Raw genomic sequence first — 20,791 nt, forward strand, 5'->3', positions numbered from 1 at the left:
TTCACAGCCCTCTGGATATCTGTAAACACTCACCTTTACCCCACCCCTTCACCTTAAGGTAGTCATGAATAATTGATGTAATCAAAACAGTTTGATGCGTATGTTCTGCTCCTGTCACTGTCGTGTTAAGTGTGTTCTCTGTCTCTGAAATAATGTTTGTCTCTGTAAGAACAAGATAAATGCAAATAAAGTGATAAAAGAAAGGCATATAATTGGTCACTGTAACCCCACACCTTTGATGCTGCTTGTCAGTCTTCCCAGCACCATAAATAAACCCCCTTCAGCATTGTTTGTGCCTGCCCGATTCTTGGGGAAAAGAATCTCTTTGCTTCACAGTCAATTTAACAAAGAATTTGATATGTACCAGGCTTGTTCTCCCAAGGGGAGTCTCTGACATGCTGCAAACCAAATGCACTGCTTCAGGTAGAATAAACAAACAGATTTATTAACTATAAAGGTAGATTTAAGTGATTATAAATCAAAGTATAACAAGTCAGATTTGGTCAAATGAAACAAAAGCAAAATGCATTCTAAGGTGATCTTAACATGTTCAATGTCCTTACAAACTTAGATGCTTCTCACCTCAGGCTGGCTGCTGTTCAGCCAGGTTCTCCCCGTTGATCAGCGCTTCAGTCGCCTAGTAGTGGTGGTATCTGTAGAAGTAGGTGGAAGAGAGAGAGCAAGCATGGCAAACATCTCTCACTTTTACCAGGTCCTTTCTTTCCTGTTGGCTTTGCCCTCCCCCGCTTCAGAGTCAGGTGAGCATTACCTCATCACAGTTTCAGACTGCCCAAAGGAAGGGGGTGACTCCCGCAAGGGTCTGATTCTTTTGTTGCTGCCTAAGCCAGTGCCCATTGTTCCTGTGAGGCTGGGCTGGGTTTGTCCCATCCATGCCCTGACGAGGTATGAACTGCCTCTCTGTTCTTGGAGAGTTTTTGCATGGGCTTGCTTTAAGCCATGAGGATACGTTTTCAACCTCATAACTATATACGTGAAATTATAACCTATAACCTTACTATAACATTACTGTAACAATTACTATAACATCACTATAACAACCATGCTCAGTGCATTATGAGCCTTTTGAAGACACCCAACATGACAAACTTTGCATTGGATACCACACAATCATTTTATAAAGATAAACATTGGGGTGTAGGGTGTTCCCCTGAGGTACAGAGCGTCACACAGGTGTGCTGTGGGAATGCATGCTTTAAGATGTTGAGTGGGCTCCCTTAAATGCTGGCTCCTATCACCATCCACCGCGCAAAGTGGATGGAGCTATGAATCTCGTCTGCACAAACATTTGGTTCATGGTAAGCAGGGATATGAATCTACCTGGCTCTAGTCTCCCATGGTGTAACTGTCCTTGTGGACCCTATTAATGCAGATTATCAGTTCATTAATGTGCTTTGAGCTCGTCCTGTTTCAAACAGGCCTCGCTCAAAGTGCGTTAATGAACTGTTAATGTACATCAGCAGGGTTCACAAGGACAGCTACAGTGCAGCAGGCTGATGCAGGATAGATTCACACTGGAGCTAGCTTTGAACTAAGGGTATGTCTACACTGGCACTTCATTGGCAAAACTTTTGTCATTCAGGGGTGTTAAAAAACACCTCCCTGAATGACAAAAGTTTTACCGACAAAAAGTGCCGGTGTGAACAGCACTTTGCTGGCAGGAGCGCTCTCCTGCCGACAAAGCCGCTGTCACTCATGCGGGGTGGAAGTTTTTTCGTCAGCAGAAGAGCTGTTTTTAGCGGCATGGCTGTTGCGGTACAGCCGTATCGCTAAGAATTGCGCAGTGTAGCCATAGCCTAAATGTTCATGTAAGCAAGCCCTTAGCTTTGTGGCTCCTAGTGCTGCTAAAACTGCAAGGTGCAGGTGTGCAAAGTGAGAAGGACTCAGTCATGCCTGTGCAAGCAAAGCCAACTATAATCCTCTAACAGGGGACCTGGTAATTAGGATGGAGAGATCAATTTATTTCTTCTGTTCTGTAAGTTGTTACATGGGATATTTTATCATAACACTTTATGTACATGTATACACAGAGAGGCCATCAACCACCTCTCTGAACACCAGGGTAGTGGAGTCTTGCCATGTAAGACCTGTAGTCTGAAGCTCTAGAGAGTAAGGGGTTCCCTACTCCATCTACTGGAGAAGTATGGCTACAGAGAGAGATTATGCAAATGAACTTTCTGTCCAGAATTCCTCCTGTAACACTTCAGGAGTCATAGCTGTTCACCAACTCAGAATTGGTTGGGTAGTGCAAATGAACTGAGAGAGGGGGAAAGAACTCCTGCATTTTAGCAAGGAGTATAGGTCTGGTGGCAAGGCCACTTTACAAAGGTCCTATAAGCTACTGGTTCCCTTCCACTAAGGGTCATTTGGAGGAGTGGGAGAAGGTGCAGAAGTGGCCCCTAAATGAGGTACAATGCATAGAGGGCTCTCAGTTGAAGTTGAACGAACTCCAGGGAGGCCCTTCCTACCCTGCTGCTAAATAAAGCTGAAATCACTGTAGCTGGGCTAGATGGTGGAGCCTTAGGACAGGACCAGGTAGCATTTCTAAGGAGCTGGAGATAAGCCTGTCCTAATGCACTTCAGGATTCTGGGTCTGTGCTACCCACTGACACCAAATCATGTGTGGGGTGTAGCAGATGGGGAAGGAGGAAGTGACATGGTACAGGACATGTTGCCTATGGAACGTTCACACTAGTGGGTGGGGAAGTGAGTTAACAGACTACAGCCAAAGCTACGGTGGGGGAATGTTTTACTTGTTGCTGTTTTTTCCCACGTTGATGCTTTGTTCCATTTCCCCCAGTAACATTTTCCCTGTTTCATACTCCATCTCAGAGCTTGCAAATGGGGAAGTATTATCTATCCACGGTGCCACGGAGAAGATATTCAGTGATCACAGAAATTACAGGTGGGGACTTAAGCCTGTGGCAATTTCTAGTTTTAAGAGGGACTCCTTGCTATTGAACCTGGCCCCAGTTGCTGCTGACAACACCTGGCAAAAGAGTAACCTTTATAAAGGCTTCCATTGAGATTTCAGGATTGGTAGAAAACGTACCTGGTTTCATTTCATGGTTTCTCTAACTTTGGGCAAATCCAAATTTTCAAAAGTGGCCTCTACATTTTGAAGATGCCCACCTTTAGACATTTAGACTTTATTTTCAGAAGTGCTCACCATCCACAACTCCTGCTGAAGTCAACAGGAGGTATAGTTGCTAAACACCTTTGAATATCGGGCCCCTAAATTGTCTCATGTTTGGCTCTCAAAAATGGAGGACATAAATTAGTGGGCACTTCTGAATAGTTAACCCTTAATTTTTCTGTTTGCAAAATGAACTTGATAATATTACGTTGGCCTGACCTATTTTCAGCAGTGCTGACATCCCTCAGCTTCAACTGAGGTCAGTGCTGAAACCCAAGCTGCTTGTGTGTATGGTTTGCAGCATTTTCAATAATAAACACCACCTCTGTAAGCCAGACTCCATAGATCATGGCATCTTAGATGCTATAAAAATTCTTCTGTTATCAAGAAAAATTTCTAATGTACCCTCTAAAGAAAAGCATCGATTCATCCTTTTTATTTCCAAGTGAGGAGATATTGTAAAGTGAGTGGCACGTTTTCAAAGTAATTTAAAAGGCCTGTGTACTATATTTGAACTAACTGCATTAGTTATATAAGTGTGGAAAACAGATTTTTTGTAATGAGTGCTTCTTGGTAATGGCATCAACACTCCGGATTATGTGCACTTTTGCTTTGACAGTACTTGGAAAGAAAAAAACACTGTGGTGAAAGGCATATTAGAAATACCTTAAAATTCAGACTGTAGATAGTAACTGAATGGCGTCAGAAGCTGCAGATGAATGCATCTATCTTGCATAATTCCTTGGCTTCCTAGCCAACTCCCACAATAGCTCCCAAGTTGATTGCAGTGGAATATTTCCTCCAAGTCTCCAAGCTTTATTTATGGAGGATAAGATCGTTGGCTTTGTTCTACCTGACACAGATGGGCCACACTAATTTGTATATTTCAAGGGTTTTTTTTTACTGTTATGGGCTCTCTCATGGACCTTGAGCAATGGGCAGTGAGTTGATGCATAGCCCTTGGAGCAGCTTTGCTCTGAGAGTCAAAAATCTAACTTTTGGTTTTCTATGGCTGTACAGGAGAAGTATCCTGCACCAGGCCTATAATTGGCACAGCATACTGTCTTCCTCCCCCAGCTATAAGCACTTGGGACTATGAGGGTGCTAGGCTTCTGACACCTCTGACTTAGGCTAGGTGTCCCTTGGAGGACACTGTGATGCTACGCTTGGCAGGAAGGACCACCCAGGAGGGCCCTCATAGCGGGCCCTCATAGCCGACTGATTAGTCAGTACCCATATATAAACCAGGAAGCCATGATGGGGAGCTGTCTGAGCAACAGAACAGACAGACAGCCTGCTTCTGCTCCAGACCCTAGATTCTGGCTTCTGACCCTGGTTCGTCCTTAACTTTGTTATTTAACTGCTGTCTGTAACCTGGGGCCTAACCGTGACTTCCTGGTACCCTGACCCAGCTCACTCCTGACCCTGCTACTCACCCCCTGATCGCAACCTAGCAGCTTACCAGAGCCAGCAAGTTAGGGTACAAAGCTCCTCCAATTCTCCACCTCTTTCTAGTCCCTTACAGACTTTCCCCAATGCTTCTACAGATCATCAGGCAGCCAGCTTCAGGAAGGAAAGGGTTGGCTTACATTTCCATTGTACAGCCATGTAAGCTGGCCCACAATCTGGCCCTATGTGTATTTATTTTTAATGTCTGTGGACTCTCCCAGAGTGCCAGGCATAAGTCTGGTTTCTTGGAGCATCTAATGATCTTCAGATATGAAAGAGAACCAAGGGATAGAATAAGAACTGACCCCAAAAATGTCCAAAATGCGACTTAGCCTCCAACTGTCAGTTTGAAAATACTCAAATTAATGTAAGAATTATTTTTCCTTTTCAGGCCCCCTCTGACCCAGCCTTTATCTGGCCCTGGAAGCAGAAGAGCTGATATGTGGGAGACAGACACAGATACACACACAGGATGTTCTTGCCGGACTCCTCGCCTGGTTCTGAAGAGCTGTGGTTCAGAGGCTGCAGTACAGAAAGTTCAAATGAATTGTACAGGTGCTGTAATTTTTTGCCAGTTTACAGTCAGTTGAGGATCTGGCACCTGGTGATCAGATAATGGCTGAATCTTGGTGCACCACGTCTGCATTACAGGCCCAATCATATGAGGTAAATAGCACAGAGGAATTCACCCTGTATAGAAAGTACAAAGGGTGACTGACCATAGGGTCATATACAATGTATAGTGTCTCATATGTTTCAAGAATAATTTTAAAGCTAGTATAAGCTGATGAGTCCCATGCTTGAACTCGATTCTTAGAAACAGGAGGGTTTTGTTTAAGGCTAAGAAGTGGTTCCTAGTGAGAATCTTTTACTTAAAAGCCCTTTAGAAATCAATAGAAAGCTTGTGCTGAGTGACAATATTCCACAGTATGGTTGTGCCCTGCATTCAAACCAGAGAAACATGGTGCCTTTATGTATACAAAGGAACAGACAATCCCACATAATCCCCCTTTGGCACATTGTACAGTGCCCCCTTCGGACATGTTGATACTGTAGCTTTCGTAAAGCAGCATGATCACCCGCTGTTGGCTTTAGGAAAGATTTAAGTCTTCTTTTAAAACCTCAGAAATATGCTGTGCTTGTACCCCTTTATTGCTGTTTAGCTTCAGTTCTTCTCTGCCGCCAGAGCCACCTAAGCTGTTTCATTATTTTAAAATTAAAATTATGCATAAATACACATAACACTTCATATTAATAGTAATAGCCTTTGATGAGAAACTCAGTGGGCCAAATTTATCCCTAGTGTAAGACCATTGCAGCCCATGACGGTATACCAGGGATGAATTTGGCCCATTGACTTTAATGCTGATCTAAAATCAAAAGTCTTAGAAGTGCTTATCTTATTTCACTGGCTCATGCGACATCAAAGTTAGGAGACGACTTCCTATTCAGGGAGGGCCTGTGATCCATTGCACAGGACAGAGAGTCAAGCACGTGGGTTTTATATCTGACCTGAGCTGCTGGATTGATGTGTCTTTAGTTAAATCCCTTAACCTCCCTGAGTTTTTCTCTGTAAAATGCCTACCACTGAGAGATGTCTGAGGCTAGTCAAGCACTTCTGAGCTGCTGTAGAAGTGGACAAGTGTATCATTATGGTCTGTTTCCAGAATAAGTCTGTAGTCAATAATTTCTTAAGGGTGGGGATTTCTTTTCTTGCAATATTGCTTAAATATTAGAGAATCTCCAAAACCATGCCTGAATCCAGGGACAGGATAGGAGTCGAGACAGATCTTTTTCTATGGGTGCATGAGACAGAGAATGGGGTACGAGTCTAGTCCTGTGTTAATGCTATTCCTTAAATACAGTGCTCTTTGGAAAGTTCTACATTAACAAAAGAAAATGAATTCTCTGTCTCTTTAATGGGATCCCAGACATATCACCATTCTCGTGAGCTCCCACCACGTCTCAAAGTACTGGTGATCCAGCCCTTCTCTCCTTTCCCCAAACAAACATTCCTGAAGTTCTGGATCTTGATGCAAACTTTGTGGCTAATCCCTGCCCCTACAATAGGCCAAAATGAAATCCCACACCCAAACCACGCATTCTTGAATCATTTGGATTAAAATCTGAAGGCAGCAGCTTGGGCCCATCTGTGAGAAGCACATTTGTGATCTATGTTTGTGCCATCAGTTGCTTCATTTCTAGAGACATTTTATCTGTTAAAATGAAACAGAGAGAAATGAAGATTCAGGGACATAAATTGTTTTGTTCAGGATTTAGTGAACCTCAGCAACAAACGGAGCCCTCCTATTTGTCATAGTCTCATTGTTTTTAAACTCCTTAGCCTTGTAGAGTTTGTCTCACTCCTGCAGTCTTTGAATCCCCCCTCTCGTGATTAGCCCAGCTATGCAATCCAGCCACAGAGGGCTTTTTTAAAATGAACTCCAGTTTGCTGTCACAACAAATGTACGGCTATTCCACCAAACCAGCAGGCTGTTTCAATGCTACGGGCAGTATCTGAGCTCCTGTAAAGGGTGGCAAATCTAGTTCAAGCCAGTAGAGCCAGGGCGCAGTGTGCATAGAGCACTTCTTGTCTGTCGGTAATGATGCTTTCTGGCCATTTCAAAGCCTGGAGTTTTGCTTAGAAATTGGACCTGAAACTGTGAGCACATGTCCCTTCTGGCTCTGACTGGCAACCTGTAAAGTGACAAGTCCATGGAACCTCAGTGCTCAAATGCTATCAAGGGGATAAGCCTGGGACCAAAAACATGAGTTCTAATCTAATGCTGGTGTGGTGTGTGTAGCCCTGGACTACTGTGTGCCTCAGTTTCCCCTCCTGGAAAATATGGATAAAACCAGTTGCTACCTGACGGGCACTAATGATTAGCTAAGGCTTGTACAGTGCTTTGAAAAATCTTTTATGATTTGTGCTATTGTAATCCCTCAGAGCCCCAGTCATGGACCTGGACCCCAGTGTGCTAGGCTCTGAATAAACATAGAACAAAACTGTTCTCCCTGCCCCAAGGGGCTTACAATCATCAAACCAGTGGCAACAGATGGATACAGTCAGATGCGGGAGTGCAAGCAAACAACGAGGCAATGCCGGCCACCATGATAGGCCGTGCTCTCTGTGAATGAGCAACCTAACCAGTTTTTTTGTCCCATTTTTTCACAGGCATCATGGCAAAGGGGAGTTTTGAGGACGGATTTAAAGGTGGGAATGAGGTATCTGTGTAGATGTTTTAGGGAGCTCCTCCCAAGCAAGCAGGGCAGCATGGAGAAAGCATGAAGATGCTTGTTTGAAAACCTGACACGTGGACAGCGGAAGCTGGCATCACAGGCTGATTAGAGGCAGTAATCGGCTTCTCAGCAATAAAGGAGAGATGCTAGGGAGGGTGGGGATTGACAGTGAAGGGCCGTGAAAGTGAACACAAGCAGCTTATGTTTGAAGGGGGAGCCGCTGGAAGGATTCATGAGAGGGGTGATGGACAAAGCTACACGTTACGAAAATGATCTTTTGTAGCATTCTGAATGGTTAGCATGGGGCAAGCCAGCCCTTAGCAAGGCCAGAGAGAAGGAGGTTGCAGTAATCAACACATGAGATGATAGCTTGGCTGAGAGTTTTAGCTGTGTGGATGGATAAGACAGGCTGTATCTTAGAGATGTTAAAGCACAATTGTAGTATTATGTGTTGCTATTGAATTGATCGCTATAGGGATTGTTCTTTTTAACGGGACCTTCCTGTGTTTGTTTCCCTCTAAGTTGTTCTGGGACTAGCACTCAGGAAAAGCAGGATCTTCTTAAGGCAGCGTGAAAGTGGGACCTTAGCAGAGGTACAGCAGTGGGTGGAAGTGAATGCACTTTGTAATGTCGTCTAGAGCAGACTTTCTCAACCTGGGGTCCAGGGTTCCTGGGGGGCCGCAAGTAGGTTTCAGGGGGTCTGCCAAACAGTGCTGGCATTAGACTTACTGGGGTCCAGGTCTGAAAACTGAAGTTGAAGTCCGGGGCCCTGAGTCCCACCACTTAGGGCTGAAGCCGAAGTCTGAGCAACTTAGCTTTTCGGGGCCCCCTGTGGCATGGGGCCGCCGGCAATTATCCTGTTTGCTATCCCCTAATACTGGCCTTGCTTTTATATGCAGAAAAACAATTGTTGTGGCACAGATGGGCCGTGGAGTTTTTATAGCATGTAGGGAGAGGGAGGGGCTCAAAAAGGAAAAGGTTGAGAACCCCTGCTCTCGCCATGGGTGGGGAAACGTTCTTCTGTTTCTTGGAAATTTTTCAAGGTTTCAAAAACTTTCCCAAATTGGGATGAATTTGAGACTTTTTGAAAATTTTCATGAAAAATTAGAGAGAGATGGGGGGAGGGCACCTCCCACCCCCCAAGAATAGCCAATTGTTTAGTGCACTCACCTGGGATGTGGGAGATAGAGGTAGAAGTCCCTTGTGGAAATCAGGCAAAAACTCCATCCTGGGCCTGAGAAACCTTCCTGACAAAAGTGTCATCAAAGTGAGATGTTTCTATGGAAATTTTTTGTTCTGACAAATCACCAGTGGAAAAACTATTTTGTTAAAAAATCAAACCATGATCAGCTCTGGTATCCTCAGGGTTAAGGGCCTGATCCAAAGCCTATGGACATCAACCCTGTTGACTTTAGTGGACTTTGAATCGAGCCCTAAATGTGCACAAGGGGGTTCTCCTGTTTCCAGCATCTCTCACACAGCCTGAAAGCCAGTAGCACCACAAAATAGTTTATTTGGATTCCAACCTTTTGCTCTAAACACTACACAATAAATCTTTGGCTTCAAGGCACTCTGGACTGCAGTTTCATTATTAAAACTCATTTTATATACTTTCTGGGTAGCACTGCTTGAGAGAGCCCATGGGCCAGATCCTCCTCGGGTGTAAATGGGTGCAGGTCCAGTGGACTCAATAGTGCTGGGCCCACATACACCAGCTGAGGATCTGTCCCTGTATTTTTTTTCTCCTCACTGGTGGCCGTCGCTGAAATCACATTGTGATGAACGGCCCAAAGGGAAGGGTACAGTTCTGATGAATGTTTGGGTTTTATTACTCTTGTAGCTGTGCAGTTTCTGCACCCGCTTTATTAAAGACACTATATGGAGGAGCAATTTATATTTAAATAAAACTACCCAGGATGTGCACAAAGTCCTCAGGCTGTTCTCTGCCTGGAAAATTCCAGACTTACTGCATGAGAATTTGGGAATTAGTGACACAGGGAGGGTGCAGGGACATGTGTTCCCTTTAAATTAGCCTTTTTTCCCCATCTGGAGGGTGCAGAATTAAAGCAGGAGAGATGCTGTAGTAATCAGGCTTAACGATAGGTCCTTCCTTGCCCTCAATTGTACAGTGAACAAACCTAATAGAAAAGCTAGCTAGATGAGTTTTTAAATTAGAATATAATCACCGCCCTTAATCATAAATACACTCTGTTCAACAGCAAGTAGTACTGTACCATAAACTCCATTGATTTACCTCCTCTGCAATCCCTGGTCTTTGTGCTGTATGCCTTACCTTCCCAGACAAAAATTACTGCTGTTCCTTGCATAATGCAAACAGATGCATTCAGCTGACTTAGAATCATAGAAGATTAAGGTTGGAAGAGACCTCAGGAGGTCATCTCGTCCAATCCCCTGCTTAAAGCAGGACCAGCCCCAACTAAATCATCCCAGGGTCAAGCTGGGCCTTAAAAACCTCTAAGGATGGGTATTCCACTACCTCTCTAGGTAACCCATTCCAGTGCTTCACCACCCTGCTAGTGAAATAGTTTGACTTCAAGGAAGTCACATTGTTTAATTGCTCAGATCAAAGGCCAGGTCCTGCCTTGTGCTACGTGAGTGCATTAATGTGGGCAGTGAGTACTCACTCACTTCCACACAAGCAGTAGGGCAGCATTTTAACTTAGAGGGCTAGGAAGATGGATGGCTCACTTGCTATCATGTAGGCCAGTACATCATGGACCCAAAGGAGCATGGAGTACTGTCAAGTCGGTCAGCATGGAAAGTCTTTTTTCTATGGCAAATAGTGATACATTTGTTTCCTTCTGGATCAGAGGGAAAAGTTTAAACTTTGAAATGTCCTATGGTATGGAAATTCTGAAAATTAGCTATAATAATGCTGACATTTTAATACCACAGAAGTCTAAATAAAACAAGTCAAAACTAAATGAGAAAACCCAAACAATTATTTTTGACCTTTTCTCATAACAATTTTATCAGACCAGATCTGGTATGATGCATTTTGATTTTGACAAGACTGCATTTTCCAATGGAAAATTGTTCCATCAAATACATTTTTTTTTTTGGACCAGCTCTATTTTGCTGAATGGGTCGTGGGGCCTGTCCCAGCATGCTTACACACCTGCTGGCATATGATATTTGAGAGAGGAAGATGTCAGGGAGCATGAACTGCTGCTGCTTTGCAAAGGAGCAGAAATACGAAAGTGCCCTTGTTCTGAGCCATCCCATCCTGGTCCATCCCTAAGAAGTGTCCATCTCTCTCGCTCTCCCTATCACACACAGCTGGCTTCTGCCTTTAGGGGCAGTGTCACAGGGTGACTGGGCCCTTTAAGGGGAGTTGGGGCCAGTCACACCTGTGCCACAATTAAGTCATTGCTTCCCAGATTGAGGGGGTGGGGTTAAGGCCGGTGATAGATTCATGGATGTCTGGGCTTTATAAAATGACTGAGAGTAAAATCAGTCGGGAGTGGAACCACAGGCAGCAGGTAGGTTCTCTGAGCTAGGGTCTGAAGGAGGCTGGATACTTCAGAGGAACCAGCCTGGGGGCCCAGTGGTCTGTACCAGAACAGGGAATAGAGCCTAGAAGGGGCTGCGAATGGTATTCCAGGGGAACCAGCCTGGGGGCCTAGTGCCCTATCCTTGAGGCAGAAAGACTTATGCAGGTGGCCTGGAAATGGAATGGGCCCAGGGCCCAGTAAGTGCGCTGGAGAGAAGCCCTTGAGAGGCAGAAGGACCTCTTTGTTTGTGTTTAGTTTGGACTTTTTTGCTACCTTGGAAGGGGTTAAATTTTGTGTGACTTGGTTGTAGGGCGGAGCCATACCTCCCATACAGACTGGCATGTGGAGAGCTGAGGAGATGCACCTAGGGGAAGGAAATTCAGCCAGGGAGCACCACTGGCAATGCCATGCTGGGGCAGGGGCAGTGCTGTGGGCTGGAATGAGACTTTTGCACATCGCTCTTAAGAGAACTTGTCAAAAACCCAACAACAGAACTTCTGTTGCCCCCTGCTCCCTTTCTTTGCTCCAGCTATGCCATGTCTTCAGTGAGCTGGCAGCATGTGAATTTCAGGAAAGATAAACAAAGCATCCTGGAGTTGTTGGTTGTCAGTACAGCCAGTCCCATCAGAACGTCTTTAATCATGTCCTAGAAGCTTATAATGAACTCCAAAGCCCATTCTCTGTGTGTGTCGTCTGGCTGTTTTTTTGTTTTCTTTACTTGTCAGGCTGAACTAGTTTGAAGAGATCCTTGTGCTATCAGGAGACTTATATTGTTGCTGAAGCCCCATACTGATGAGGGCTTTGGAAAGATAAAGATGCCACATATCTAACACATCATCCCTAATGACAAGAATGGGAATAGTACGCCATGTTCAAAGACAGCTGGTTGCTCGCATAGTGTTTTCTCCTTCCCCTTGCTGTTTGCAGCTACCAAATATCATTTAAAGGGAGTTAAATACACACAAAGTACTTTCTATTCTACATGTCCGTTTTAGTGAGCGTGGTAGATGCAATGGGGCTATTAAGTGATAGGGAAAGCGACGGGAAGAGGTCTAGAAGATCCTGAGTGGTGGTGGGGTGGAGGTGCTCATTAGACTCTATTGAATGTGAACTACTCTTTGAAAAAGTTTGAGGAGCCCTGTGCCAGACAGCCCCTGGCAATTGGTAATAGGGTACAGAGTCTTTCATCTTCCAGTAGCCTATGTAAGAACAACTTGTGAGGTCTGTACAGTTCCTGATGAGCATGTGTCCATTACAACTATCCATTACAAACATCACCTTCAACAGAGAGCCTATCACTTCTGCTGATAGACCCACTGAGTCAAGAGTGAGGCACATTAACTAGGTAGCTTGCACAGCTTCTGCCTGTGATGTGTCATCTCTCCGGAGAGATGACAGCAGTGTTCAGCCAGCTACTCTTATCAATAACTATCCTTTAAAAGAGACACTTTAAGAACAGAAACAAAGGCTAAAACATTCAAGCAACCAAAGGTATTTGGACATTCAATTGCCCATTAATTATCCCTTAGATGGCTTTGAAAATCCCATCCCAATTGTCTAAACTGCTCAAAATTTGTCACAAAGGCCCCGGTCTGGCATGGCTTGGTTAAGCGCTGGCAGGAGCTATCGGATTTCAAGATCTCTGAGTCAGGTGGCAAGAAGGAAGATGATAGGTGGAGGTGTTTCACTTTTTTTTTTAAAAAATGTGTGTGTGTGAGAGGCTGAATTTTCAGAGCTGCTGAGCCACTGAAATCAAGAGGAGTTTCAGGTGGAGTTATGGGAATGCAACACCTCTGAGAATCTGACCCAAAGTGTCCTTTCATGTGTTACTAACAACTTTGATTAATACACTAGAAAAGTTTGAAAAATATTTTTCTTTTCATTCGTAAAACTCCCCTTTCTACCCCAATACATTCATGGGGGGTAGGGGGAGAGTGTAGTCTAACTACTATCCTCCCTCTGGGTATGTTTCCTTTAGTGAACTTGTGTCATGAGTAAAGTCCGTTAATAGTGTTGTGGTCATAGCTGAAGGCCCCAATCACATTTGGGACACGGTTACGCTAGACACTGTTCACTCACGTCAAAAAATACCTTCCTTGCCCCAAAGAGATTATAATCTAAGTATGAGATGAGAGATAACTGGTGACTATAACACAGATGAGGGAGCAGAAGCAACAATGAGACAATTGAAAAGTGTGATAAGCAGTGGCTATAATTTAATGCCAAACTTTGAATGACAGTTGCAAGATGGAATACCTGGATATCCTATTACAATTTTCTTGTTGCTGTTGCATAATCAACTAAAATACTTTAGCAATTAATATTAAATACTCCAAGCTCTCTAATGTAGTAATGGTCATGCTCGTTAATTTAAAATGACTGCTTTACTGGAATAACTGAATAGATTGTCTGTAATCTGACTTCCTATTGCTGGAGAAAGCAGGAAAAGTAAACATGTTCAAAAACAGTCAGCCTAACACAGAGATAAAAGTGGAGAACAAATCTTGGGAAACTTCCTATAGAAATTATGGGTTTTCCCTTCTAGTTTGAAACACAATTTTGTAGGTGCTTCGAAAGGTATATTTTGCATTCATTCTTGAAAGACTTTTATTTCTCTTATGAAAAATTGTTTCTGCAGATTTCAGACTGATCTTCTCTCAGACAAAGTTTAAAAACTGAAATTGTTTCCATTATTGTATTTGACAAATCTGACGAGCTGTTAGTAAAAACCGAAGAATAAGCCAGCACTTAAATAAGATTGTGCCATGACTGACAGGCCCTAGATATTAAGACCTAGTCTTTAAAAACCAGCACACTTTCATGTACACTGACCTCTTGATCCTGAAAAGTCTAAATATCACCCATCCTACAATTGGAACGTATTCAAAGTTCAAACTGCAATACTCCTTTGTGGAACTTTATAATAACAATCCTAGAATGCTAGATTTTCCTCCTTCAAAACATTATGTGAGTTGACTAACCACACTGTAAAGAACTGTACAGCAATTCCTCTCTGATAAAAATACCCAGCTGCATATAGCACTTTTCCTCTGTAGATCTCAAAACATTGGCTTTCTTGTGTATTTCAGAGTAGAGCAGAATGAATAGCATAATAATACTTCTGTTGCACCATTCATTTCAGGATAGCAAGTGATCTATAAACCTTTGTTGGGCCTCACAACATAGCTTTAAGTGTTTCTATCCCTGTGTTGTTGTTGGGGAAACTGAGGCAGAGATAAGTCAAGTGTCTTGCCTGAGGCTGCTCATCAAGTTAGTGGCAGAGAAAGGACTCACCCAGGTGTTCTGACTTCTAGTCCCCTAGCTATATATCCTCACTAACTATAGGTCTACCAGCTCTGATAATGTTTTTGTACCTGACAAGTGCTGACTACACATTAGAATGGATGTAACCAATTGGCAACATCTCCCAGTTGAAAGCTGGATGTGTTGTCTTAAAATAGCCAAGTCTTTACAGTCCGTCGGCATCCTCCCAACGAAGCTAGTAGTCACTTTGTTGTGCTTGGCTCAAGTGGTGTTGCACTTTGCAAACCTTCCCGAGGACAACACTTTGGTTTAAAGGTTACTGAAGTCTACAGCCTAAGAGAAAAAGGGTGGGATTCCGGTTATGTCACTGCAACGGGTTTTGGGTTCAGCTAATAGCTCTGGGACAAACTTCCTGTTTAACAATATCCGTGTCTCAGCTCGTCATCTGCAGGATCGGATGTTAGCAGGTGTTAGGTGGATAAATCCACAAAAACCTGGGAGATACTTTGATACCCAGATAGGGGTTTCTTGAAGTACCCAGAAAAATATTAGAATGAGCCTACAATATATTACAAAGAGGATCTCCAAGAATCTACCTATTGTGTACATACTATTCTATGATGTCTTTATGTTAAAGATCTTGTAATTAATGCACATTGATTCAAGCAGCTCAGAATATAGTGCAAGAGCTAATCAATCCAAATACCCTCATGAACAATAATTCAGTCAACTGGCAAACTAATTGAGTGTAGACAATGAAAAATGAAGACTCCCTACTTTTGTGAACTATTAGCTGGGTTATCTAATTTGCTTTTAATTATCTTTCTCTGCTGATTTATTTTAAAAACCAGCATATGATGAAATTTCAGCACATCAAGCATTTATTTATATTAGCGAGGTCTCGGAGTTGCTGTGTTCCTAAAGTTTAAGATCATTTCTCTTCAACTTTTCAGCTACGTTATCATCCTTAAAATTCCCTTTGTCAAGCAAATGGTATGGTCACACTGTATTGTTATGTCTGGCAACACCTTGGGAACCTTGGGACTATCACTGAGTTGGTTAGAAAATAATAGTTCCAGACACAACTTTCTATTGTTTGCCTAGGGCCAGGTTATCCCTGAATCAGATACAGTCCCTTGAGCAGCTTCCTTGGTCTTTAAAGAACTTCTGCTCTGTTTCTAGCCCATCCCGTGGCTTTTGATCATGAGTCGAGTTTGCGGGGAGAAACAAAAGTTAGCTTGATGCCCCTCTGCAACTGGAAAAAGCTATTATAATTCTGAGTTGACTTCCCATTTATTTTTCATCTAGGGGAAAGCTAGGAGCATGGAAGAGATCTGAACTGTGCTGTGTATCTTTATAACCACAGGCCATATATTGTTTCATAACCAAGAAAGATAATCTCTGCCTTAAACTTAATTACAGTCTGTTCATATATATGATTAATTACTTGACTCACTGCTCATTTAATTGGTGTACTCTGCTGTAGGCTTCATCATCCATTTGGGCACAATCCATTTTAATGCCTTATGCGGGTAGTTTCACAAACAAATCCTATAACTAATTGTTAAGGCTTGTTTTGTGGAACAGAGATGTGTGTGTGGTACAATGTGATAATACCCCTGAAAATAACTTCACATTTTATTGAAAGAGACACAAAGAATTGGTTTTAGATTGCATTAAAGAAAACTATTGGGTGGGGAAGGGAGAAGAGAAATGAGTAATTGGCTAGTAGATACAAATGAGCCAAATTCATCCCTGGTGTTGTTTCAATGACATCAATGGAAATTGATTCCATTGGCATTAGGAAGCTGAATTAGGTAACCTAAAGATGAAGAAAAGCTTCTTAACTTCTGTGATTCTTGCACCAGGGACTAATCTGGTCCAAACTCTTCATGTAGAACCTTTAGACAGCGTTAACTACAGCACATCCTCCTAATTAGGGCACATTATTATAGTTTATAATTTACATTAAAGCAATGCTGAGATCTTACCAAGATTGAGGTCCCTTTGTGGTAGGCACTTTATAAACACATAGTATACCCTGCCCACAGGAGCTTACAGTGTAATGAAATGAGATGTGAGAAGGGGGCAAAAAAGGGAAATGGAGTTGCCCAAGGCCACCTAGCAGATCAGTGGCAAAGCCAGAAGTAAAACTAAGGTCTCCTGACACCCAGTCAGGTGCCCTGTCCTCTAGACCACACTGTGTTCTGTGAACTTAAATGTGATTTTTAATAATCCTAGTATATATTTTAGAACAAGACAAGGCTAGTTAATTCTGTGTCAGGTTCAAGGAAATATAAATTTCATTATAAACACAGTCACAAGTAGAGCTGGTAGAAATTTTTGTTGACCAAGACATTTTCCCGGCTGAAATATCAGGTTTAGTCTAACTAGAATTTTTTTGTATGTGTGGAAAAATGACAATTAAACTTTTTGATTTTTTTTTAAATGGGAAAATTGTAAAGGAAAGATGAAATGCTGAAAGGTTTTGTTTTGACATTACCAACTTGAATGTCTTTGAACTTCTTATTCTGGAATTATTTCTGTATCTCAGTTTATCCCTGTCACGGTTCCTCCCCCACTCTGAACTCTAGGGTACAGATGTGGGGACCTGCATGAAAAACCTCCTAAGCTTATCTTTACCAGCTTAGGTCAAAACTTCCCCAAGGTACAAAATATTACACCTTGGACTGGCCGCTACCACCACCAAACTAATACTGGTTACTGGGGAAGAGCTGTTTGGACGCATCCTTCCCCCCAAAATACTTCCCAAAACCTTGCACCCCACTTCCTGGACAAGGTTTGGTAAAAAGCCTCACCAATTTGCCTAGGTGACTACAGACCCAGACCCTTGGATCTTAAGAACAATGAACAATCCTCCCAACACTTGCACCCCCCCTTTCCTGGGAAATGTTGGATAAAAAGCCTCACCAATTTGCATAGGTGACCACAGACCCAAACCCTTGGATCTGAGAACAATGAAAAAGCATTCAGTGTTTTACAAGAAGACTTTTAATAAAAAATAGAAGTAAATAGAAATAAAGAAATCCCCCCTGTAAAATCAGGATGGTAGATATCTTACAGGGTAATTAGATTCAAAAACATAGAGAACCCCTCTAGGCAAAAACCTTAAGTTACAAAAAAGATACACAGACAGAAATAGTTATTCTATTCAGCACAATTCTTTTCTCAGCCATTTAAAGAAATCATAATCTAACACATACCTAGCTAGATTACTTACTAAAAGTTCTAAGACTCCATTCCTGTTCTGTCCCCTGCCAAGACGACTACAGACAGACAGAGACCCTTTGTTTCTCTCCCTCCTCCCAGCTTTTGAAAGTATCTTGTCTCCTCATTGGTCATTTTGGTCAGGTGCCAGCGAGGTTACCTTTAGCTTCTTAACCCTTTACAGGTGAGAGGAGCTTTCCCCTGGCCAGGAGGGATTTCAAAGGGGTTTACCCTTCCCTTTATATTTATGACAATCCCATTTTGGGATGAAAACAAATGTCAAAACAACAGATTTTTCCCATTAGACGGAAATTCCATTCTCCAGATAAGTGTAGTCATCAGAGTCAGAAAGTTGATTTGGGATACATCTTTAAATCCAGTGATGTCTGAACTGTTTGGATTTATCCAAGATGTCCCACACCTCTGAACATGAAAGCATTTAGACAGCTGTGTCCCTGAATCAAACTAAGCCTGGTTTTGGGTTTTCAAAACCTGAACCATCAGTGGACTCTCCCCTTCCATTTCGGTGGCTTATCTGCAGTTCTGAATGACTGAGAGGTTCACAAACCTTCCAGCAAAACTGGGCTGAGTTGCAGGTTTGTTAGCCTCATTTGCTGTACAAATTGATTAGTTTAACATATGAGTATCTGTGAGTTTCCACATATGGATATGCACAGTCAGTTCTGGTGTCCATGATATACATAGCTGTTGTGGCAGATAGTGATCCCCAAGAGGTAGCCTGAGATGTTATGTGAGATCAGGACTACACCAGGGCCAGGTTCTCCACTGGTGTAAATCAGCATCATTCCATTAAAATCAATGGAGCTAGGGAGATTTAAACCAGGTGAGAAGCTGGTCTCCGGAGCTGGCGTGATTAATGGAGCACAGAGATACATTCCCATTGCCTTGGCTTGTTTAAAAGGACTATTGTGTGCTGTGTCTTTTAGAGCTGCTGCTTTAATGTGTCCCAGCAGACAGGCCATTGCAGTAGTCAAGTTTAGAGATGACAAATGGGTGAATCACGGCAGCCAATCTGCCTCTGACAGGAAAAAGGTGGCCAAAGATGATGCTAGGCATTTCTTTGTGAAAACAGTGGGGCAAATGGAACCATAGTAATTCCCTACTGTTCTGTGATTGATTATGTACTATGGTTTGAGAAGCCTTTATGAGAAATGGGCTCACTCTGCAAAATTCAAGTCTTCATCTGGATATCAGATGCCCCGAAGTCCAGGTGTATTTGGTTCCATTGTTTACAGTATGACCCATTGTACAAACAGGGACCAAGTGCAACATTCTGGGGTGTCTGAGTTTGTATTTCCAATGTTGCCTCTCCTACCTCAACCCCTAAAATTTGAGGGCAGTCAGATGCATATATGTATTTTGAAACATTCAGTTTTATTTAAAACTTAAACAATAAGAACTATATATATATATATAAAGAAGAAACAGGAAACGCAAAAATCCCAGGTCAGTACATAAGATGTAAAGCTTTTATTTATAAGTCACTGTACTGGTGTTAGAGTTTTGTTAGAGCTTTAGCCAGTTCACTTTAATTCTCAAATTTGTTTTACAATTATTAAGTGAAGCACACCTTTGCCAGGTAATAGAATACAGAAAGCTATTTAGCTGAAAACAGCAATAAAATGTACAGTTGAGCTTCTGTTTTTTAATTAGGCAAAGAAAGAACTGGGCAGAACATAAACTATGAATTCTGGCTGGAAAAGACAGCTGAAACATTCAAAAGGAAGAAGCATGTGGTGCAAAGAGTGGGCTACGGGGGAAAGCCCTGCAGCAAGTGTAGGGAGAACTTATTCATGTTAATAGGGAAAATAATTTAAAAAAAGGGATGGGGGCAGCATTAGAAACCAGAGGAGGGGTGTGTGTCTGGAGGGGAAGAGACTGGTAGAACCAGTGAAAAGAAATGCCATGTTTTATTTCGTTGTAGACTTTCCAATACTATGGATCAGATTCTCCTTCTGCACTATAAAGTAGACAAACTAACCCTAGCTGGGAATACCCCTGGCATGGAGTTCCACAGTCTTTGGTGGATTGTTGCCAGCTGCTGCAAACTAGAGCAGCCCCCAGGCTACTCTAACTTGCATTCAAGCCAGGGCTGAGGCAGATAATGAGAGCTATAATGAGCTCCCTGATGTCCCCCTTTGTGTAAACAGCCTGAAGTCTGGCCCTGTATCCCTTCTCCCACCTTTCCCCATGGAGAACTATGTGGAATGTGGTGTACTGAGAAACAAGATGAGCAGTAGCACATTTGACTCAAGGGCATTTGATATTGTACTTACTAGTGAAGCAAAAGGAACCCGATGGGTTTTTGTTTGGTGTTGCGGGAAAAAACACATGCAATAGGAAGAGAGCTTTGTGTTGGCTGAACTCACTTTGCCTTACCACTGCTACATTTCTAGCACAGGGTCTCTTTCTGCCCACTCCCAGGGCTCAGGAGTTCAAAAAACTCACTGGAGTAGGTCAGAAAACATTTTGCAGAAAATTTTGAGTTGTTGGCACTTAAATGTTCAATTTAGGTTTCTAAAGTGACAGGTAAGCACCTAAGTCCCTCTTGTGAGTCGAGCCCAAATTATATTTGTACTCGTGCATTGTAGAACACATTCACACACACTTGGGGAAAAAGTAACTCTAACCCTGATCTGCTGTTGGAGTTAGAGGCTCGGGAGAGTTTAAGTGAAGCACTTCTGCAAAAACAGCAAAATCCACAGGGCTACAAATTCTCTAGAATTCTCTGGAAATTCTTTCATAAGGGACCAAAGCAAAGGAAATATCTAACTCCAATGATGGAGATTCCACAACCTCCCTATGCACTTTGTTCCAGTGCTTAACTATCCTGACAGTTAGGGATATTACCTGAGCTCTTGGTCCAGATATGTGGGATGGGGATAGAAATTTGTTCATAACTCATGGAGTGGCTGGGAGA

The sequence above is a fragment of the Lepidochelys kempii genome, chromosome 7 (genome assembly GCF_965140265.1).
Source record: "Lepidochelys kempii isolate rLepKem1 chromosome 7, rLepKem1.hap2, whole genome shotgun sequence".
Classification (NCBI taxonomy): domain Eukaryota; kingdom Metazoa; phylum Chordata; order Testudines; family Cheloniidae; genus Lepidochelys; species Lepidochelys kempii.